The following is a 24210-nucleotide window of genomic DNA, read 5'->3' on the forward strand; positions in this document are numbered from 1 at the left end:
CAAAGTGATAATATTACAGATTGTATAATATACAACAACGGCAACAATAAGGTCTGGAATCACAATAAGTCTTTAGACACTTCAGGGAATATAATATCGTTTCAATTTTGAAGCACTGAATAATAATCACTAAAATGTAGTAAAATCATGCAATCCAAAGGTAGTATAACAACACAGGCTGAATGTGTAAACAGTTCATCTTTCATCAGGTAACCTGCACTATGGTGAAGTTCCTATCAATTTGTTCTGCTACGAAACGGTGCATATATGGCTTTACCACAAATAATGATTTTTAATAATTTGTAGCAATATATTTATACAAAACAACAAAATAAAAATACCAACACGGTATTAAAACCAACTGAAAAGCAAAACAAATGTACTTAAAATACCAATAAAATAACGTTTGCAACTGACCTGCAACTCATCAGTACAGCGCTGCATTGTGTGTACTCCATATGGCCAACTAGCACATAGCCCTGAGTTGAAACATGTGCAGCTTTCATTTGAAAACTGTCATATTGGAAAAAAATGCAGTCTTTCAGTCTGGGTGCGATTTTCCCCGTTCTGCTTTATTTATCTCTGGTCGTTATATTTTATCTCCGGTGAGGACACAGTATCTCCCCACTTCTGATATCTGTTTTCTAAATTCAGTCGCAGAATTTACTAAGTAATTTCCCAAAGTGTACATAAGCCACTACAGTAAAATATAATCTTCTCAACTGTAAAAACTCGCCTTCCGCAGCACGTACATTTTAAACACACCTTCTCACCCAAACCCTTCACGTCGGCAACGTGACTTTTTTGCACATTTTGAACGCCCCACCGACAAGAAACCTCCGTGATTAGCTGTTGAAGTGTTTAGAGATGTCAGTCATTAAAGACCAATAGTTTTTCAACAACAGTTGTCTAGGCTAAGCAAGCCAGTTACGAAGTTTTCGTGCAGAAAAGCCTAGCCTGTCTGTACTAGATGGAAGTGTTTTAATGAAACAAGGTTAAATAATAGGTTAAAATGAGTTTACTTGCAATAATACAGTGCAATTCAAGGCATAATACATTTGACAAATTCACAGTTTACACAAGTGTATATGACTTATGAGTGTAGCGCCCGGAAGCTCTGCGGGGCTGCTATGGGTGCGAATGAGTGGAGCGGCGTTGTGGGAGAGAGCAGCCAGACAGCCTCTTTCAAAATCCATTATTTTATTAATATGTAATGTACAGGTTTTCGTTACCTAAAATCAATTAAAATACAAAGTTTAAAATGAATTTAAAATACACAAAACACAAACAACCAGCGAGCAGTGCAGGCGAGAGGATCAGCAGTGGGGATTATAAAACCAAGCTTTTCGTCCATTACCCATCTCGCTCCCCGCTGCCTCTGCTCGCCCGTCCTCTCAGCTGCACTGTCCCGGGAGCGGCCACCCCGTTACTGGTGACACAGGGGCTTTAAGTACTCCAATCAATCAATTAAAACATGAACTGCACATGGACTGGAGAGGGAGAACACAAATTAAAACGTGCAGACGTTAAATGTGTGTATTTAATTGAAATAAAAGTGCAAAACGTGCAGTGGGCTGAGACCGCTACATGAGATATACAGTGAACAATATATAAGGTCTTACATCCTAGAATGAAAAAGCTGATAAGTGCAGACAAGATGTTAAGTCAAAGTTAAGAGCTAAGAGAAAGGGAGCGTAGGGGATATAAAAATAAACAATACAAGTGCAAGTAATGGAAAGGCAAGTAGTATGACAAAACATTGTATAAGTGCAATCTTACAGGAGAATGAATGACTAAATTACAAGTAGAGTCTGAAAAGATGCGTCTTTAGTAATCGCTGGAAGGAGGTCAGAGATTCTGCTGTTTTGATTTCAGTGGGAAGGTCGTTCCACCACTTAGGCGCCAGGGATGAGAAGGAGCAGCTCTGGAGGAAGGAGAGTGGAGAGGAGGCAGAGTTAGTCTTCTGGCTCCGAAAGGCCGCAGTGGTCTGGAGGGGATGTATGGAGAGACGAGGGTCTGCAGGTAACTCAGTGCTGTCTGTTCAAGACAGCGGTAGGTGAGGGTCAATGTCTTGAAGTGAATGCATGCCAGTATCGGGAGCCAGTGGAGGGAGCGGAGCAGTGGAAATAGCGTGTGCGAATTGGGGCAGAGAGAATATCAGACGAGTTGCAGAGTTCTGGATGAGCTGGAGCAGCGGGTAGTAGTTGCAGGCAGGCCGGCCAGGAGGGAGTTGCAGTAGTCCAGGCGGGAGAGGACCAGGGACAGGACGAGCAGCAAGTAGAGTCGAGTAGTTGGTGTGGAAGGGACGGATCCGGTGTATGTTGCTCAGGAAGAATCTGCAGGTGCGTGTCAGTGTGGTGATGTGCTGGGTGTAGGAGAGCGCAGGATCGAGGGTGACTCCTAGATTCTTAGCGGAAGAAGAGGGAGAAAGTGTGGTGGATTCCAATGGGATTCAGATGGAGAGATCAGCAGAAGGTGAGGAAGAGGGGGGGAAAGAGGAGATCAGATTTGGAGAGGTTGAGCTTGAGGTGGTGTGAGTGCATCCAGGCAGAGATAGCAGACAAGCAGGAAGAGATGCAAGAGGGGATGAGGGTGTCAGATGAGGGAAAAGACAGGAATATCTGGGCATCATCTGCATAAAAATGGTAAGAGAAACCATGGGATGTGATGAGGGAGCCCAGGACGTAGAGAGAGAGAACAGGAGGGGGCCCAGGACGGAGCCTTGGGGTACGCCTGTGAGAAGAGGTTGGGGGTGGATGAGGAACCTTGCCATGTCACTTGATAGGTCCGGTCGTTGAGGTAGGAGGAGAACCAGGTGAGAGCAGTCCCAGAGATTCCAAGGTCAGCGAGGCAGGAGAGGAGGATGGAGTGATCGACGGTGTCAAATGCTGCAGAGAGATCAAGGAGGATGAGGACTGAGGAGAGGGAGGCTGCCCGAGCACAGCTGAGGGAGTCAGTGACTGCCAGCAGAGCCGTCTCAGTGGAGTGAGCTGTGCGGAAGCCAGATTGCAGCGGATCAAGAAGTGAGTGATGGGAAAGAAATGCAGAGAGCTGATGGTGGACAGCACACTTGAGGGTCTTTGAGAGGAAGGGGAGTAGGGAGACGGGGCGGTAGTTCTGAGGAGAGGTGGGGTCAAGGGTTGGTTTCTTGAGGAGTGGGATGACAGCAGCTTCTTTAAATGCAGAGGGGAAACAGCCAGACAGGAGTGAGGAGTTGAGGAGGGAGGAGGTGAAGGGGAATAGATCAGGAGCAGTCGCTTGGAGGAGGCGAGTGGGGATAGGGTTCAGGGCACACATTGTGGGTTTGTGACCTAGGAGGAGAGAAGAAAGTTCAGAGTCTGAAAGAGGTGAGAATGAAGAAAAAGAAGCTTGATCGGTGGGAGACTTTGGCGGGATGGGAGAGGAGGGGGCACTGTTGTAGAGCTTGTTGATGTCTGTGATCTTGGAGGAGAAGAAGGAGGCAAAATCATGTGCAGTGAGAGGCGAGGGAGGAGGAGGTGGAGTAGAGTTTGCAGGGGTTGTGGACAGAAGATTCAAAGAGTGAATGGAAGTAAGACTTGGTGAATGTGGAAAGTAGAGAGTGGTAGAGTTCAAGGGCAGCTGGGAGTTTGGACCTCTTCCACTTCTGTTCAGCTGTGCGCAGAGTGGATCGGGTTGAGCGGATAACGTAAGAGATACAAGGCTGAGGAGGGGAGGGACAGACAAGACGAGACGTGAGAGGACAGAGAGAATCCAGGGAGGAGGTGAGGGAGGAGAACAAAGAGGAGGTAGCACAGTTAACAGACAGATGGGAAAATCAGTCAAAGGAAGGTAAGAGTGTGAGAGCAGTGGAGGCAAGGGGGAAGGGGGAGATGGATCGGAGATTACGGTGGAAGGTGAAAGAGGTAGTGGTTGGGGTGGGGAGGGAGGGGGGAGAAAGGGAGAGAGAAGTGGTGGTCTGAAATGTCCAGGGGTATCATGTAGAGTGACGGAGGGGAGCAGCCTCTAGAGAAGATGATATCTAGCTGGCGACCTTCCCTATGAGTGGGGGGAGATGGTGAGAGAGAGAAGTTAAAAGAGTTGAGGAGGGGAAGAAATCCAGCAGAGTGGGAGAGGTTGGAGAGGATGTTGATGTCTCTCAGGAAGAAGGTAGATGAGGACAGTGAGGGGAGGGAGGAGAGAAGGAAGTCAAGTTTATCCAGGAAGGAGGCGAGTGGATCAAGAGGGCAGTAGAGAACTAGAAGGAAGAGGTGAGAGGGAGAGGTGAGTTCCACTGCGTGGAATTCAAAGCTGTAAGTCGTGATAAAGGAGAAAAAGGGTGGGACAGAGAAGAGGAGAAAAAGGGAAACCAGGAGCCCTGTTCCTCCTCCCCGCCTGGTAAGACGGGGGGAGTGGGACAGGACAAACAGAGAGGATAGGGCGGCAGCGGTGGTTGAGTTCTCCAGGGAGATCCATATCTCCGTGAGAGCGAGGAAATCCAGAGAGTGGTGGGAGGCAAAAGCGGAGATGAAGTCGGCCTTGTTGGAAGCTGAGTGGCAGTTCCACAAACCTCCAGAGTGGGGAATAGAGGGGAGGGAGGAGGAAGGGAGAGGCAGAGAGATGAGGTTAGAGGGATTAGGGAAGCACTGGTGCGCATGTGCATGCCGAAAGGAGGGAGAGAGCAGGACTGGAATCTGAGAGATTGTCATGGCTGCCTGGTGTTGCTGTGTGGCATCTCCTTGCAGTTTTCTCCTCACTGAAGTCCCATAGCTAGAGTCCCTGCCCTTTGTAAGCGTGGCCCTTTAGAAGGAGGGCACTGAGGCTGCTGGTGCTGACTGCTGGCATGGAGGTCCTGGGGGGCTGTTAAATAGCCGACCTTTAACTAATTAGCAGAGAGCACACCTGAATTGCATTGAATTACACTGCTCTGTCCAGATCCCGCAAGTCACGCCCTAGTACAGTGTTGGTCGAACTAAGTGCTTGGAATGTCTGCAATGCTAAACTCTACATAACTGCCTGTTCTGCACTGTGCACTGTACTCATAACTGGAAGGTTGTGTTCTGCTGGGTGGAGCAGTGCTGTTGTACCCTTGAGCAAGGTACCTCACTTGTTTCAGTTCCAGTTCCAGCAAAATTCCCAGCTGTACAAATGGGTACAAATGTAAGTCTATGATAAGAGCGTCTGCTAAATGACAAATAATGTAATGTAATGTTCTGATTGCAGAAAAGGAGAAGCTTAGCGCACAACAACACTGTCACTCTACAATAGTTACAAAATGGTTACAGAAACTGTGTCAATATATAGTTCAAACTGCGCTAAGTAAGACAGTAACTAACAAACAGCTGCCCTTATGAATATAGGTGCAGTAAAAATACAATTAAATAAAGTAAACAAAGTAAATAACCAGTACTTGGCAGAGCTTGGTTGTTACGTCCGCGGGTCTGTGTCCGCCTGCTGGGGAGAATGAGTCAACAACACAAGTGCAAAACAAGGAGAGCAGGCACTCAATTTACTAGCTACTAGTAAACTAGTGAAGAGAGTCACTACTTATCCTCTTATATATATATATATATATATATATATATATATATTGTTTTCATAACCAAATTAATAATGTACTATATTTAAAAAAATATTTTATAATATTAAACACAAATCATACATGTTATTAAAATGTCTCATACTTTGTTATTACTTTTTTCTTAGGTGTTTTTCATTGCATTTTTTATCAACACATCCATTATTGTCCTCAAAACAGTTGTTCTTGAATTCTAAAATACATATCTGTAAAATATTTGAAATTCTTGCTGTATTTTGCTTAAGATTTAATTGAATCTCTATAATTTCTCATACATTAGTGATGAATAGAAAGATTGAAATTGTCAGTTAAATAGTACAGCCTAAGAGGCCAAACCATACTGTTGACATGACATTTGTGATAACTCACCACCAGTCTGCATTATGTATTTTGTACAGAATTCCTCAGTCAAATAGATGCATTTCATTTCCATTTGCAAGTGATAAATATAATCAATGATGCTGCACACAGAAAAGAAAATTGTTTTTATTGAGATGAAGAAGCATAACTTTCAATGGATAGAATACCCACTTAATGGCTTTTTTTTCTTTTCAAATGATGTTGGGTTATGCAATGACTTAAACTGTATGTATTACTGGTGGACCTTGAAGAATAATATATTTTGACATCTTGTCCATTCACTGTCTTCATCATTTGTATCTAATTTATCATATAGGTAATAGACCATGATATAGTCTACCAGAATGTGCATTAATAAAGGGTGATATTTAATCGCTATAAAACTTTCAGCACATGAGGCTTATTAAAGCAATGGGTGTGAAAGATGAATGACAGGTGGGATTTGACAGTTTTGATAAGGATTTATAACCAACTGTCATGTCTCCTCTGTGGCATTTAAGAGACAGTCTTCTATGTAACACTTTTCTTAAATAAATTATGTTGCTGATCTCTCAGCATCAATTCCACACAAATCTGTCAGCTGTGAAACTCTCCGCAGAGGTAACCTAAACTCTGAATAAACCTCCAGCTGCTCAGCAGTCCATAGGTGATAACCTTAATTGTTAGAGCATACATGAGATGTCCCCGCCAGCCATTGGAAATATTGCATCATTAATTATGCAGAAGACTCTGATCAAATGAAACAACTGTTTATATTCATTAAAAAAAAAAAAGTGTTGGCAGACATGTATCACAATGTAGACATTTAATAACAGCACCACAGTGCAAATTTCATTTTCAAGGTTGTGTTATCAATTTAAAAAGGGTTAACTTTTTGGATTGCAAATAAATGAGAGAAAAAAATGACACTAAGGTGACAGTAACACTTTGCCCAGAACACACCACCCCAGTTCTGTTACGATGATAGGGAGTTTCACCCTGTACATCTCCCTGTACAGGTTCTTTGATCTTGGGATCCCCACAGGACAGACTCAGATAATACAAGTTATTACGTTCATTCATTTTACAAAATGTACACACCACATAACATAGGACCAGGGTTTACATTCATGAAAAAAGGGGGAATCACAAATTATAACTTTTCAATACATCTCTAATCTAAAGTCCTCATAATTAACAAACTACAAAACAATATCCTTTAAAATCGTCTAAACAATACTAAAACGCATCAATAGCCCCCTTCTCTATAAACACTGTAAGTCAAGCAGCAATCAATACAAAACAAAGTGCAAATGCATACAAAGTCCTGTTTCTCTCACGCACATTATCCCATTCTTCGGCCCTGGTACCACTTTCTCACTTTATTAACCAAAGACAAATGAAACAATACATGCTTTTCTCTATTTATATTCTCTCTTGCTGCAGATATTCATTTGAATGTTATTGTTAATGTAAATGTTTGTTAATAATATTCTGAATGAATGCATAATTAGAGTGAACATAATCCAATTTTGTTCTGCAGTGTGAATAATTGATCTAATTATCAAACAGGCTTAAATATGATTTCAATTGCAATGTTCATGTTAGAACTCTGGGGGTAGAATTGTAAAAATGGTGTCAAAGGTGTTAAATAATTTAAGATTTCAGAAGGCAATACTTGTTTACTACAAAATAAAATACATTGGTAGGGACAGGCTGAAAAAGTAACTTAGGTATCATGATTTTGTGAGTGTGTGGTTATGGCACCATGGTTAGCACTGCTACTTCACAGTTTCTAGGACCCGGGATCAAGTTATAGTCTTGGGTGTCTGCCGATGTGGAGTTTTCATGCTCTCCCCGTGGCCGTGTGGGTTTTCCTTGTGTGCTCCAGTTTCCTCCCACATCGCGGATACATGCTGCTTAGTTTGATTGGCTACTCTAAATTACCCTATAGTCATGCCAGTGTGCTGTACTGGCATTCCATCCAGGGTGCACCCTGCCTAGCGCCCTGTGTAGGTCAGGATAGTCTCTGGCTCACAATGACCCTGTACTGGATGAAGCAACTATTGAATATGGATAGATGGATGGATGTTTGTGATTAGTTGAGATCTGTTGTTGTTGTTTTTTAAACATACTGACCAGCATGCTGACAAAACAGAACATATACAGAATATAATTACAAATTTAAGATAACAGGTCTTTAAGCTACATATTTAACTTTTACTAAGAAGTTGAATCTATTAAATCAATGGTGGATACTCATTTTCTTAACAAAGTACAACTAACAATGGTTGTTAGAATAACTTTTCAAAATGAGGTGTTCTGTTGAACTAAATTGACAACTCAGACCGTTAAGCTTTATTTGTGAACTCCAAAATCTCTGTTCTTTTAAAAATGGTTAACAAATTAATCGAATAAGGTAAATGTCATCTGCATGCTGGACTATAATAAATGCAATATGTTAATACGCAAAAAAGTTTAGGTAAAACACACAAAAAATGCATATATTTACATGACCCACTGAGTTCATTATTTCAAAGTTTTGATACTAAAATATTTTCTTCTTAAGAAAAGTTGATCTGCTTAAATGAAATTCACATCAGACTTTGCTTTCATTAACGAAACTTTGATGAAATTAAATCTTCTAAAAATATTCTCAGCAGTCTCCATTTTAAGTAGAAATAAATTGGCTATCTAAGGGAAATGCAATATGTTCTTTCCTCAGTGGCCAAGGTGAATTAGGGGTGGACATGGATTGGCAATCAAAACTGACACAAAAGATTGACTACGGTGATTAAAAGCATGCAGATGGGAACCCATAAAGGTTATTAATCATGATATATTGAACAATTTAAAAATAAGATACAATGTGTGCTTTTAATTCATGAAATCAGCTATATAAATTTAAACATACAGGCTTCTTAACACAAAGAGGACTGTCAAGGATTTGATAGAATATCCTAGTCAATATTGAAAAAAAAAAAATCATAATAAAACAAATAAATAAATATCACAAGCATTACAGTCTTCAGCTCTGTTGATCCACCGCTGCATTAAGACCTTCCAAACAATCTTCTGCAAATCTATTATCCAACTTGCTTGCAGATTGTTTGATTGCACCATGAATAAATACTAAATTAAAACATAAAAATGTCCATTCTAAGAGTCCTTTCTGATAACCAATCCGCACTGTAAAGTAAGGTTTTTGGTTTAATATGTCACAGGAGATCTTTTTACTTATTATTTAAAAGTGCTGAATTCTGATAATCAGTCATACTTTGTAAACAGGTACAATAAATAATGTTAGCAGTGCTTGTAGTGTTTAACAATGGGACTGTTACCTTTACAGCTTCCCATGTTGCTGGAAACTGCAGCACATTTTTGCAAGAGAGGTTCAGATCTGTGCAAAGGATATTAAAAGGGCACAGGCTTATTGACATACATAGAAACTTATGTGTTTTGCTCAGTCGTAAAAGAAAAAAGAAAAAACCTGCTGCTGGCTGTGAATTGATTTGGTCCCATGAAAAGTTGGGGTGCCAAGCCGAACAGATCTCTGCTGTTTTTCATGCAGTGTCATGTACTACAACACATGTAACAATTCCTCTGACACTCATCATCTGACTGATAAAAGGGCGACATTTTTGGCCATAAGGGCAGGAGGGCAGGGACCAATACTCCTCTTGCTACTGCTACAAAAGAGCCAAAACTGAACGTTGAAATTGTTGTCAAATTAGAATTTGCTGTACTTGCATTATTCTCCTGAAAGAGATACATTGCACTTCTCCCTGATTTTTGGATTCGGTTATTTTTCAAATACTAATCACTATGCATATTTCAAACAGGTACGCTGCCCTGTCAAATTTCTATAGTTTTGGAAATTAGTCTTCTCTATAATTAGGCAAATGAGTAAAACACTTGGCACCCTCCCAATGGAGTGTCATTTATTTGCCTCTATACAGTTGGGAAAACGTCTTCATACCCCAGCATAAAAACATCATAAAATTAAACAGCAACTGAAGGCTACTGACGGCAATTATATACTATGTACATACTATATAGGAAGGTTTCAATTATTCATTTTACAACTCAGCCGAATCTGTATTGTTGCAATTTTAAGTCTCTAGCTTAGAGGGTCCATAAGTACAGAGGGAATACTGAATGACATAAATCCTTGGCAAAGGTGTAAGAGGTTCTTATGCATACTTTATTACCCTCAAGACAAATGACAAGAAAGGATCAGTCACCTACTCCAGCACTGCTCGTCTCAGTGGAAAGTGATCTTGTAATATTAAATTTAGCTTTAGGCAAATTTTAAAGTGAAACAAATGTGTTCTATATGGGATACTATCTCTGACCTCCATCACACATTCCCTCCTCTCATCATATGTTAAGGTGACATGAAGTGTCCTTTCATTTATGGAGTCCATTTCTAATGGGATTGAGGTTTAATATTAAGCCTGTTTCCTTCTTTCCCATGACATCTGAGAGCAATTCAAATTTAAAAAGTGACAAATTCCAGAGCATAATCCACAATGCGTTAGTTTGTGGCTGTGTCAAAGAAATAATGACAAAGCAAGGAATGTGTCCTGCAACTGACAGATAAGGTGATACTGTAAGTATGTACAGACAGATCTATTGAAAGCAGAAAAAAGAACTCTACAGAAATATCTGCTTACGTAAATTACATTAAAAAACTGAAAACATATATATATATATATATATATATATATACACATATATATACACATACACCGATCAGCCATAACATTATGACCACTGACAGGTGAAGTGAATAACACTGATAATCTCGTTATCATGGCACCTGTCAGTGGGTGCGATATATTAGGCAGCAAGTGAACATTTTGTCCTCAAAGTTGATGTGTTAGAAACAGGAAAAATGGTCAAGCGTAAGGATCTGAGCGACTTTGACAAGGCCAAATTGTGATGGCTAGATGACTGGGTCAGAGCATCTCCAAAACTGCAGCTCTTGTGGAGTGTTCCCGGTCTGCAGTGGTCAGTACCTATTAAAACAGGCGACAGGGTAATGGGCGGCCAAGGCTCATTGATGCACGTGGGGAGCGAAGGCTGGCCCGTGTGGTCCGATCCAACAGACGAGCTACTGTAGCTCAAATTGCTGAAAAAGTGAATGCTGGTTCTGATAGAAAGGTGTCAGAACACACAGTGCATCGCAGTTTGTTGTGTATGGGGCTGCATAGCCGCAGACCAGTCAGGGTGCCCATGCTGACCCCTGTCCACTGCCGAAAGCACCTACAATGGGCACGTGATCATCAGAACTGGACCACGGAGCAATGGAAGAAGGTGGCCTTGTCTGATGAATCACGAGTTCAAGGTGTTAACTTGGCCTCCAAATTCCCCAGATCTCAATCCAATCGAGCATCTGTGGGATGTGCTGGACAAACAAGTCCGATCCATGGAGGCCCCACATCGCAACTTACAGGACTTAAAGGACCTGCTGCTAACGTCTTGGTGCCAGATACCACAGCACACCTTCAGAGGTCTAGTGGAGTCCATGCCTCAACGGGTCAGGGCTGTTTTGGCGGCAAAAGGGGGACCTACACAATATTAGGCAGGTGGTCATAATGTTATGGCTGATCGGTGTATAATGCAAAACAATACCAATAAAATTAAATATATATTTTTTAAAACATTAAGAGAAAGAAAAGAGAGCACAGACTTGTCTTAATAAAGCTTAAAAGAATACACTTCACCAAATATAACAAAAGTGGTGAATAAACTTTTGGAGGGTGCAACAGTTAGTATATTAATACACTGTGGATTTTTGCAGATGTTTCTCCGGTGACTTTTGTTTTAGGATTTTTCTCAATTATATTGCTTACCATATCATTGTTTCTCATTTTGTCAAGAATAATACCATGTCCAGCTTAGTAACTTATTAGTTAATATATATATATTTTTTTTAATTATTATTTATTGTATGCCATGGATGTACATTGACAGCAATTTATCAGACATTTTGAGGTGCTTTTATTTGACCATAGTTGCTGTGTATGGCTGTGTCTTAACCTGGATATTATAGCCTTAAGTATAATTTACTTTTAATGTTTCAATGTGGTTATTTATTAAGTGCCTTGGTTGTGCTTTAAGATGCCTTCTTTAGCTATAAAGTTAAATAAAAAAGTAGGTTAACGTCTGTTTCCTGCCCAACCCCCATCCCCCAGGTCTCCCTAGCAAAAAATATCTTATAAATGCTATCAGATAAATACATCTGTAGAAATATTACCTCATGTTCCATACCATACTGTAACTTCATTTGGATCTCTGTACAGCATGCCTTGTCAGGAGAAAAATTGCAATCAAGTGCCCAGGGCCGGCGCTATGGGCGGGCCTTAGGGGGCCTTGCCCCCCCAGTTTGAATATAGGGTCACCTTAATTGTTAGTTATTAATTGTCCATGTAGAAATGTCTTATGGTAATTTGCATTCTTATTACAAACTGACGTGTGTTGCTGTTATTGCTCTACCCCCCCAGACCACACTTCGGCAGCACCTGCCCCCCACCCCGTACCACACTTTGCCAGCACCCCTGACCAACTTGTGTCCCCCTAGTCATTTCCGATGCCCCACCATTGAATTCATCCTGCTGCCAGGACTGCAAGTGCCACATATTGCATCTCATGGTTTCAATTTTATCTTTGCCTTAATACTTATTCATTTGGAATATAGTTCATTTTACTGAGATGGCTTAAGGAGTTTTGATATTTAGTTATTATATAAGTTATTTATACAATATATATATATATATATATATATATATATATATATATATATATATATATATATTATTATTATTATTATTATTATTATTATTATTATTATTTAGCTATATATACTTAGTAATGATGTTCTAATCCTGAGTGACAAAGAAAAGAAAAAAGCCAGAGTATAATTCTATAAAGCAGAAAGCATTATGGTCTCTCTCGAAAAGCCTATGAACATGAAAGAATTTAACAGAACACATATAAAATTATAATGACCATAATGCACTCAAAAGAAACTGTAAAAAGAAATTGCACTTTATCCAGAAGACGTTTCCAAGATGCACAAAGAACTATCAATGTAGTATTGGCAGGCTCTAGCTGTGCTGCCTGACCTTGGGGCAAATTTCATCTTTTTTTGTTTCAGAGCTGGTGGACCTTACATGATTGAGGTCCATCAGTTTAATTTGGGAAGGATATGGCGATTTGCCAAGTTGTGAAAGAAATGGTCCATGTTTGGCACAAAATAAAATGATCACTGCTGCTGCCCAACTGTGAATACTAATCTTTATTAAGGGTCCCCTAAAGATATGTGAATGTGTGAACTGAGCACAGAAGATTTTCATTTGCAATAATGGGGGTGTTAAAGTGACTTTAATGCTTGATTTTGTGTAGAATTAATATATTTTCATGTTTCCTTTATAGACGCCGTAAATAAATTATCGGCTGATATTTACTGTGTACAGTATTTTCTCTAAATATAAACTTTTTTGTGTGTGACTAAGCTGCATCTATTTATCATTGTGAACTGTTTGTCATGCATTTAATCTTGATACAGCTGACATGTTCAGTGTCACAGCTAATTACCAGAGCAATAAATATACCCATTAATAACTGTGATGACAGGAGTGGAGTGATTTCTTTGATAACAACTGACGACAGGTCTTAAAATCTGACAAGACATTCCGAACAGGATCCTAATGGAAATGGAACCCTTATAAATTGGCTTTACGTTAAATAAACAATTGCTCTTACTGCACTAATATAAGAAACATGGGTCTTTATTTTTAGAAACACTTCTCGATGATGTAACATATTTCAAGTTTTGTAAATTGGATGTCAAAGAACCACACATCAAGATCATATGTACATAATTACTCTTTTTGTGTTGTATGTTGCAGACAGGGTGCTGATGCTATATAAAGTGCCGTGCTGTGCATTGCTTTAGAAGACAAGAAACATTGCATTTAAATGAGTACCAATTAAGACTCTCAAACTGAATGGACACTGTCAGTACAGTATGGTGTCAAACTTAAAAACATATTTCTCATTTAATACAGTGTAAGGATTACAGCAGCTTTTATTGGTACAGCTCTTCTCATTTCCATGCATAGATATTGCTGATTTAAGTCATGTTTGAGGTTTTACACTAGCCATAGGAAAATAGGACGTATACAGAATACAAACACACAAATGCATTTGCACATATACAAAGGACATATGTAGAGATATGTGTTTGATGACAGGTAGTTACTTTACTCTTTAAAAACATACCTGTCCTTTACTGTTATTTTTTTAAGTTATTTTTTTATGTAGACAAAAAAGTTACTGGCACCAGCCTCTGGTTTTAACACTGTTTGATGTATAGATGGTTGAGGTGCTTTAGGGAGGTCGCCTACAGGATAGGAATGTGCTTCATGTTGCCCTTACCATTTAGATAATAAAAATAAATTAGGACTACACGTCCATAGTTTAATGCTTGCTTCAGGGGTCAGACAAGATTAAGTCTCACCAGCACCTCCACTTACCCCATAACATACATATTTATAAAGATTTACAATTACCACAGGGACAAGTAATTTAAATTTCAATTAAAACGATATACTAGTATGCGCATCTGTTTGTATGAGAGTGTGTGTATGTGTGTGTGTCTGGACTTTGTATGTGTGTGTGTATTTCTCAAGACATCCCAACCCCTGCAATGCCAGTATTCCCCTGGCATTGCCTCAGATAATGCCTTTGGAAGACCAAGAGGATGAGAAGAAGAGATGACATGTGACATTAGGGCAAAGTCTGCATCCAGACAAATGAAGGCTGTCAGCCTTCCCCACAAAGACCGCCAACTATTTTTATCACTCCTTGGCTGAGCTTGCCTGCTCTACAGGTCCATTGTATTTTTTCTGCTGGTTTGATCTTACCTTTCATGACAACCCAACCCTGGAGACCATCTATCTTTTATACTGCACAAGGGAATGGCTTTGATTGTAGAAAACGTTCGAAGCCTGAAAGCACAAAAAGTATTTATTAAATAAATAAATAAATAAATAAATAAATAAATAAATAAAGCAAGTTCATACCACAAGAAAGCTTGCCTTTTTAAAAAGATGCTTTCTATACAGTGAGACAGAAATGGTGTGTTGGGTTTTAGATAATACAATGGCTACCTTAAACCATTTTAATTTCCTGATTCCTTCATCATTATTACTATTGTTTTTAATCAATAGACACCCGATTTGTTGACTGGTAAGATAAACACTACAAAACAAAAAAGAACTAAGGAAACAGTCACAAGACACATTGGGTCAATTGCAACATATTTGCAGAGTTAGTACAGAGCTCTGTACTAAGTTGCGTACTAGCTGGTGTGGTTCTATCTCAGGTTCATCCCCAGCTGCGTACTAAAGTTAGTACCCATTGCAACGAAAAAAGAGGCGGAGCAAAGTTGGAGACTAGCTGATCCCCAGCTTTAGTATTGTACTAAGTGAAGTCAGCGAAAAGGAGAGAGAGATGTTAAAAGAGTGGAGGAGGGGAAGAAATCCAGCAGAGTGGGAGTTGTTGGAGAGGTGAATGTGGGAGACTTCAACATCAACCTCTCCAACCCCTCCCACTCTGCTGGATTTCTTCCCCTCCTCCACTCTTTTAACTTCTCTCTCTTACCATCTCCCCCCACTCACAGGGTAGGCCGCCAGCTAGATTTAATCTTCTCTAGAGGCTGCTCCCCTTTGTTGCTCTACATGATATCCCAGGACATTTCAGACCACCACTTCATCTCTATCTCCCTTTCTCCCCCCTCCCTCCCCACCCACTCCCTCTGTCACCTTCCGCCATAATCTCCGCTCTGTCTCCCCCTCCACCCTTGCCTCCACTGCTCTCACTCTCTTACCTTCCATTGACTGTTTTTCCCATCTGTCTGTTAACTGTGCTACCTCCTCTTTGTTCTCCTCCCTCACCTCCTCCTTTGATTCTCTCTGTCCTCTCACATCTCGTCCTGTCCATCCCTCCCCTCCTCAGCCTTGGATCTCTTCCGTTCTTCACTCAACCCTATCCAGTCTACAGACTGCTGAACAGAAGTGGAAGAGGTCCAAACTCCCAGTTGCCCTTGAACTCTACCGCTCTCTACTTTCCACACTCACCTCAGCCAGGAAGTCTTACTTCCATTCACTCTTTGAATCCTCTGTCAACAACCCCTCCAAACTCTACTCCACCTTCTCCTCCCTCTTCGCCCCCCTCCGCCTCCTTCCTCTCTTTCTGCAGATGATTTTGCCTCCTTCTTCTCCTCCAAGATCACAGACATGCGCAAGCTCTTCAACAGTCCCCCCTCCTCTCCCATGCCGCCCAAGTCTCCCACTGATCAAGATTCCTTTTCTTCATTCTCACCTCTCTCGGACTCTGAAGTTTCCTCTCTTCTCCTAGGTCACAAACCCACAACGTGTGCCCTGGACCCTCTCCCCACTTGCCTCCTCCAAGCGACTGCTCCTGATCTACTCCCCTTCACCTCCTCCCTCCTCACCTCCACACTACTCACTGGCTGTTTCCCCTCTGCATTTAAACAAGCTGCTGTCATCCCACTCCTCAAGAAACCAACCCTTGACCCCACCTCTCCTCAGAACTACCGCCCCATCTCCCTACTCCCCTTCATTTCAAAGAACCTCAAGTGTGCTGTCCACCATCAGCTCTCTGCGTTTCTCTCCCACCACTCACTTCTTGATGCTCTGCAATCCGGCTTCCACACAGCTCACTCCACTTAGACGGCTCTCCTGGAAGTCACTGACTCCCTCAGCTGTGCTCGGGCAGCCTCGCTGTCCTCAGTCCTCATCCTCCTTGATCTCTCCGCAGCATTTGACACTGTCAATCACTCCATCCTCCTCTCCTGCCTCGCTGAACTTGGAATCTCTGGAACTGCTCTCACCTGGTTCTCCTCCTTCCTCAACGACCGGACCTACCAAGTGACATGGCGAGGTTCCTCATCCACCCCCAACCTCTCCTCACAGGACTACCTCAAGGCTCCATCCTGGGACCCCTTCTGTTCTCTCTCTGCACTCACTCCCTGGTCCCCCTCATTGCATCGTATGGTTTCTCTTACCATTTTTATGCAGATGATGCCCAGATCTTCCTGTCTTTCCCCTCCTCTGACCCTCTCATCCCCTCTTGCATCTCTTCTTGCTTGTCTGCTATCAATGCACTCACACCACCTCAAGTTCAACCTCTCCAAATCTGATCTCCTCTCCCCCCCCCCCCACCTTCTGCTGACTTCTCCATCTCAATCTCCTTGGAATCTATGACACTCTCTCCCTCTTTTTCCACTAAGAATCTAGGAGTCACCCTTGATCCTGTGCTCTCCTACACTCAGCACATCACCACGCAGACACGGACCTGCAGATTTTTCCTGAGCAACATACGCCGAATCCGTCCCTTCCTCACCGACTACTCGACTCAGCTGCTTGTCCAGTCACTGGTCCTCTCCCGCCTGGACTACTGCAACCCCTTCCTGGCCAGCCTGCCTGTAACTACTACCCGCTGCTCCAGCTCATCCAGAACTCTGCAGCTCGTCTGGTATTCTCTTTGCCCCGATTCGCACACGCTACTCGCATTCAGCAAAATGTATAGAACTGTAAACAAAAATAATTATACCAAAAGCAAAACAATAATAATTGAAAGGGAATAATGTTAAAGGAGAGCACTGCAGTCGCCATCTTTGGTTGCGATACTGCGAGCCTCACTTTCGCCGCCAGTTTCTTTGCTTTCGCTGTTTTGTCGTGAGGGCGGGGCTTAGAGGGAGGTGTAGGTCATGGCTCTCCATTGGAGAGTGACATTTGAGTGACAGTTCTTCTTAACCCAATCAGTGAGCAGGTGAGCTGGTCTGACAGTCACCACTATGCAACAAATCTTTGACTTCACCACTGATTGTACCCGTACAACTGAGTTGGTGCAACTACATGGCTTCGGAATTTAATTATAAACAAAGCATGTTCTTAATGAAAGTTATAGACAATCACTTTCTACATATTACATATGTGTTTATTATTATTATTATTATTATTATTATTATTATTATTATTATTATTATTATTTCTTGGCAGATGCCCTTATCCAGGGCGACTTACAACGTAAGTGCAAACAAAGTGCGAAAATACAGTTAAGTACAAGGCATCAATCATTACAAATTCAATTTAACTAAAACACAGCAAGTCAAAATAATACATTTTACAAATTACAATTTACAATTTACACAAGTACAGTAAGTGAGGTCCTACATCCTGGACGGTGAAAGCTAAGTGCTGTCAAGATGTTGGGTCACAGTCAGGGGTTATGGGAAAGGGAGCACGGAGGAGAACAATCAAGAATGCGAGAAGCATAATAAAACTGTGAAGTGCTATCTAGCAGGGATAGAGGACTAATATTACAAGTGCTGTCGGGAGAGATGCGTCTTGATAAGCGCCGCAATGAGGTCCAGGACTCTGCCGTTTTGACTTCGGTGGGCAGGTCGTTCCACCATTTAGGGGCCAGGATGAGAAGGAGCGGCTCTGGAGGAAGGAGAGTGGAGAGGAGGCAGAGTTAGTCTTCTGGCACTGGAGGAGCGCAGTGGTCTGGAGGAGATGTATGGGGAGACGAGGGTCTGCAGGTAACTCAGTGCTGTCTGTTCAAGACAGCGGTAGGTGAGGGTCAATGTCTTGAAGTGAATGCATGCCAGTATCGGGAGCCAGTGCAGGGAGCGGAGCAGTGGAGTAGTGTGTGCGAATTGGGGCAGAGAGAATATCAGACGAGCTGCAGAGTTCTGGATGAGCTGGAGCAGCGGGTAGTAGTTGCAGGCAGGCCAGCCAGGAGGGAGTTGCAGTAGTCCAGGCGGGAGAGGACCAGGGACAGGACGAGCAGCAAGTAGAGTCGAGTAGTTGGTGAGGAAGGGACGGATCCGGTGTATGTTGCTCAGGAAGAATCTGCAGGTGCGTGTCAGTGTGGTGATGTGCTGGGTGTAGGAGAGCACAGGATCGAGAGTGACTCCCAGATTTTTTATACAGCCTTTATTCTCATCTTTATCAATGGTGCCAGAAATTTTGTAGGTGACGGTGCATATGTGTATATACATGTATGTATGTATGTGTGTATGTGTGTGTTTCTTACCTAAACATAAACTGCGACATCACATGCTCTTAATGAATACGATACCCCTCAATTTGCCTCTTGCTAAATGCTGTGAGCTCCATCAGTCTGGCGCTGTGTTATCTGAGGAGCTGAATTAAAGTGCTCTGCAGGTTACTTTAATATGAACTTGAAATTAACAATTTTATTCTGCATACGCAGCAGGTGAATCCTGTGTTTTGTTTCAGTGCTGTATGGGGGGGTATTTTGAAGAAGGCAGTGTGATCCAAAGTGGGGATTGTCCAGCTCTTGACTGCAGGTCTCTGCACACAAAGGGTGTTTAGGGAGCTGCTGAATCGGCGCTACTGTTGAAACTGAGACAGTCGATTCCCATCCCACACAGAGATCATCAGACCAGCCCACCTGCTCACTGATTGGGTTAGCAAGAACCGTCACTCAAACCTACTGGACCAATGAAGAGCTATGACATACGCCTCCCTATAAGCCACGCCCTCACGACAAAACAGCACCAGTGGTATAGTGGCGGCTGAGTTTAATGACACTATAGGTGAAAAAAGTAGTTGAAAAACATATGATCATTCATTGTACTTACAATGAGGGAAAAAAGTATTTGATCCCCTGCTGATTTTGTACGTTTGCCCACTGACAAAGAAATGATCAGTCTATAATTTTAATGGTAGGTGTATTTTAACAGTGAGAGACAGAATAACAACAAAAAAATCCAGAAAAACACATTTCAAAAAAGTTATAAATTGATTTGCATGTTAATGAGGGAAATAAGTATTTGATCCCCTATCAATCAGCAAGATTTCTGGCTCCCAGGTGTCTTTGATACAGGTAATGAGCTGAGATTAGGAGCACTCTCTTAAAGGGAGTGCTCCTAATCTCAGCTCGTTACCTGTATAAAAGACACCTGTCCACAGAAGCAATCAATCAATCAGATTCCAAACTCTCCACTATGGCCAAGACCAAAGAGCTGTCCAAGGATGTCAGGGACAAGATTGTAGACCTACACAAGGCTGGAATGGGCTACAAGACCATCGCCAAGCAGCTTGGTGAGAAGGTGATAACAGTCGGTGCGATTATTTGCAAATGGAAGAAACACAAAATAACTGTCAGTCTCCTTCGATCTGGGGCTCCATGCAAGATCTCACCTCGTGGAGTTTCAATGATTATGAGAACGGTGAGAAATCAGCCCAGAACTACACGGGAGGATCTTGTTAATGATCTCAAGGCAGCTGGGACCATAGTCACCAAGAAAACAATTGGTAACACACTACGCCGTGAAGGACTGAAATCCTGCAGCGTCCGCAAGGTCCCCCTGCTCAAGAAAGCACATGTACAGGCCCGTCTGAAGTTTGCCAATGAACATCAGAATGTTTCAGAGGAGAACTGGGTAAAAGTGTTGTGGTCAGATGAGACCAAAATCGAGTTCTTTGGCATCAACTCAACTCGCTGTGTTTGGAAGAGGAGGAATGACCTCAAGAACACCATCCCCACCGTCAAACATGGAGGTGGAAAACATTATGCTTTGGGGGTGTTTTTCTGCTAAGGGGACAGGACAACTGCACCGCATCAAAGGGACGATGGACGGGGCCATGTACCGTCAAATCTTGGGTGAGAACCTCCTTCCCTCAGCCAGGGCATTGAAAATGGGTCGTGGATAGGTATTCCAGCATAACAATGACCCAAAACACACAGCCAAGGCAACAAAGGAGTGGCTAAAGAAGAAGCACATTAAGGTCCTGGAGTGGCCTAACCAGTCTCCAGACCTTAATCCCATAGAAAATCTGTGGAGGGAGCTGAAGGTTTGAGTTGCCAAACGTCAGCCTCGAAACCTTAATGACTTGGAGAGGATCTGCAAAGAGGAGTGGGACAAAATCCCTCCTGAGATGTGTGCAAACCTGGTGGCCAACTACAACTTATTTCCCTCATTAACATGCAAATCAATTTATAACTTTTTTGAAATGCGTTTTTCTGGATTTTTTTGTTATTCTGTCTCTCACTGTTAAAATACACCTACCATTACAATTATAGACTGATCATTTCTTTGTCAGTGGGCAAATGTACAAAATCAGCAGGGGATCAAATACTTTGTTCCCTCACTGTAAGTAGGTACAAATGATTGAATGCATACATTATTTACTTTGAATTACCTCTGGATCATCTCCAGTTAGTCTGCAGCTTTCAGTGCATTGCAATTGAGACATACTAACTAAGCCTGCTGCCATCCAATAGCTTTTTCAATTATTCCCATTTCTACTGATGTAATACTGCAGGGGTAGTCAATACGCACACCGTGGGCCAAATCCGGACTGCCAGATGTTTTTGAATGGTTAATAATTTTAATTATTATTATCATGCTTTGATTTTTTTAATGTATTGTTATGGGGGGTTTGTTGCACACAGTGATGGTAATTATGTGTAACCTAGTAGCAGCCCTTCCTGGTTATTAGCCAATAGGATGTTACAAATGAATATGCTATATAGAGCTCGTGTTCATGTGAGTGTTTTTAATGAGTTGATTGCACGCAGATTCCAGGTTCGGGGGTCTCTATACACGGTCTGGACTGGGGCAAGAGCGTCACTTTGTACTCTTCAAAAACACAGGTATTCGATTTGTTTTCCTGATTTCTATTAATAAACTGATAAACTGCGAAACGTTTGACGTGTGTACATATTCGCCTCCAAAAAGTGGGGCTCACGGTGCCATAGCTTGTATTCACCTAGAAGCTCCTACATCAGCGGTGGAAACAGCTTATTTCCAACAAAGACGCATATTTCTCGCAGGTGCACAAATAGAAAGTTGTGCATCCTCACCAGTTACAATTACAGAGCTCCAACAAAATAGCTCTGTGATTGACAAACACCAGACACCGTGTTTAGTTTGCATGTATAATCTCAGTTGATATGTGATATTTCGCTGGTGATATGTGGTTGTGAAGCAAAGATATGTTTGCGTCAAAATCTGCCTGATTTCATGGATTTCATGGTTTCAAGTTTTTTGACATCGAAATGACTCTGAATCGCTCATTTCTGGTCTCCGATTTTCAAAATCTTATGGTGGAGGACCCCAAGACCCCCCGCCCTGAATTCCTCAATCCTCTTTGCCCTCATTTTGCAACATTAATTTTGTACAGCGATAAAGGGAAGTGGGAAAGACTTGAATCTAATAAGACATGAAATGTTGGAAAGTTTATATTATGTGTATCTACACTCACCTAAAGGATTATTAGGAACACCTGTTCAGTTTCTCATTAATGCAATTATCTAACCAACCAATCACATGGCAGTTGCTTCAATGCATTTAGGGGTGTGGTCCTGGTCAAGACAATCTCCTGAACTCCAAACTGAATGTCTGAATGGGAAAGAAAGGTGATTTAAGCAATTTTGAGCGTGGCATGGTTGTTGGTGCCAGATGGGCCGGTCTGAGTATTTCCCAATCTGCTTAGTTACTGGGATTTTCACGCACAACCATTTCTAGGGTTTACAAAGAATGGTGTGAAAAGGGAAAAACATCCAGTATGTGGCAGTCCTGTGGGCGAAAATGCCTTGTTGATGCTAGAGGTCAGAGGAGAATGGGCCGACTGATTCAAGCTGATAGAAGAGCAACTTTGACTGAAATAACCACTCGTTACAACCGAGGTATGCAGCAAAGCATTTGTGAAGCCACAACACGTACAACCTTGAGGCGGATGGGCTACAACAGCAGAAGACCCCACCGGGTACCACTCATCTCCGCTACAAATAGGAAAAAGAGGCTACAATTTGCACAAGCTCACCAAAATTGGACAGTTGAAGACTGGAAAAATGTTGCCTGGTCTGATGAGTCTCGATTTCTGTTGAGACATTCAGATGGTAGAGTCAGAATTTGGCGTAAACAGAATGAGAACATGGATCCATCATGCCTTGTTACCACTGTGCAGGCTGGTGGTGGTGGTGTAATGGTGTGGGGGATGTTTTCTTGGCACACTTTAGGCCCCTTAGTGCCAATTGGGCATCGTTTAAATGCCACGGCCTACCTGAGCATTGTTTCTGACCATGTGCATCCCACAAATCTCCATCAACTGCAAGATGCTATCCTATCAATATGGGCCAACATTTCTAAAGAATGCTTTCAGCACCTTGTTGAATCAATGCCACGTAGAATTAAGGCAGTTCTGAAGGCGAAAGGGGGTCAAACACAGTATTAATATGGTGTTCCTAATAATCCTTTAGGTGAGTGTATATGCCTACAATAATCTCTAACAAATTAAAACAAAAGTGATCTGAAAGCACTATAATACTTATAATTACATCTATTTAAACGTTTTATTTTTCTACTTTGTCAAATGAATGTACTAAAGGTCCCCCCCCCCACGTCTGGACCTTGACTATACCTTGACTAAGAAATTTGGACCCTGGCAAAAAATTATTGACTACCCCTGTATTACTGTATGTAATTAATACAGCATTCATTTTAACATTGTAATTACAATGTACCAATCCAATGTATGATGTACATATATTTTGAAGTACTTTCCAAAACTCTTGTGTTATAAAGTGTACATGTGCGCCTAGAAAATGCCACAGCCATTAAAACACTTCAATTAGATACAATGCAGGGGAACGGAAGATGAATTCTCACAAACTGACCTTAGCTTTGATGGAGGGTCCACTCTAATTACAAGCACATGCAAATTAATTGTTGCACCCTTTATAAATATATTCAATAGAACTTCATTATGTGCCTTTAAGTATATTAGAAAAGCAGAGTGGATGGCAATCATAAGCTTTATCAGACCATGCATGTCTACTTTGTGCTTGGCATTAACACTGGATTTGTGTAAAGCAAAGTCAAACACATTTCCTTTATATACAGAAAATGTTGGGATGCCCTCTGGAAAGTTTGAATGCATAGTATTGTTAGTTATTTGATTTTGATATAAATACTAACTATCAAGACCACGGTTTAAACAAAAAAGTTTGGTGTTATACATTTTATTAATCTTCTTGTACTCTGAAAGCAAACACACCTCCTACACCCAGCAGATGGCTTTCAATAAACCCAAAACATTACTGTATGCTCTGATCCTGTTAGCAACTGAATCAAATGATGAGAAATCTGTTATTGTGCTTTTCACTTTACCTAATTTTAACACTTGGCAGAATATTTTCTAGTGAATCCATTTCTGACAACAGGCCAATATAAAGTTTTTTTTATAGTATTGAAAGATCCAAGT

The 24210-nt window shown here is 41.6% G+C and overlaps 1 protein-coding gene across 1 annotated transcript in view; it reads right to left on the reverse strand.

Annotated features, from left to right (window-relative positions):
* The window catches only part of cdh8 (cadherin 8), a 264233-nt gene extending 263735 nt beyond the window's left edge, over positions 1 to 498 (reverse strand). Inside the window, exon 1 of the mRNA XM_066713716.1 lies at positions 418 to 498. The gene's annotated coding sequence lies outside the window, so the exon portion shown is untranslated. The remainder of the gene's footprint in view (positions 1 to 417) is intronic.
* Between the last annotated feature and the right edge of the window lie 23712 nt (positions 499 to 24210).

The sequence above is a fragment of the Amia ocellicauda genome, chromosome 9, assembly GCF_036373705.1.
Source record: "Amia ocellicauda isolate fAmiCal2 chromosome 9, fAmiCal2.hap1, whole genome shotgun sequence".
In the NCBI taxonomy this organism is placed as follows: domain Eukaryota; kingdom Metazoa; phylum Chordata; class Actinopteri; order Amiiformes; family Amiidae; genus Amia; species Amia ocellicauda.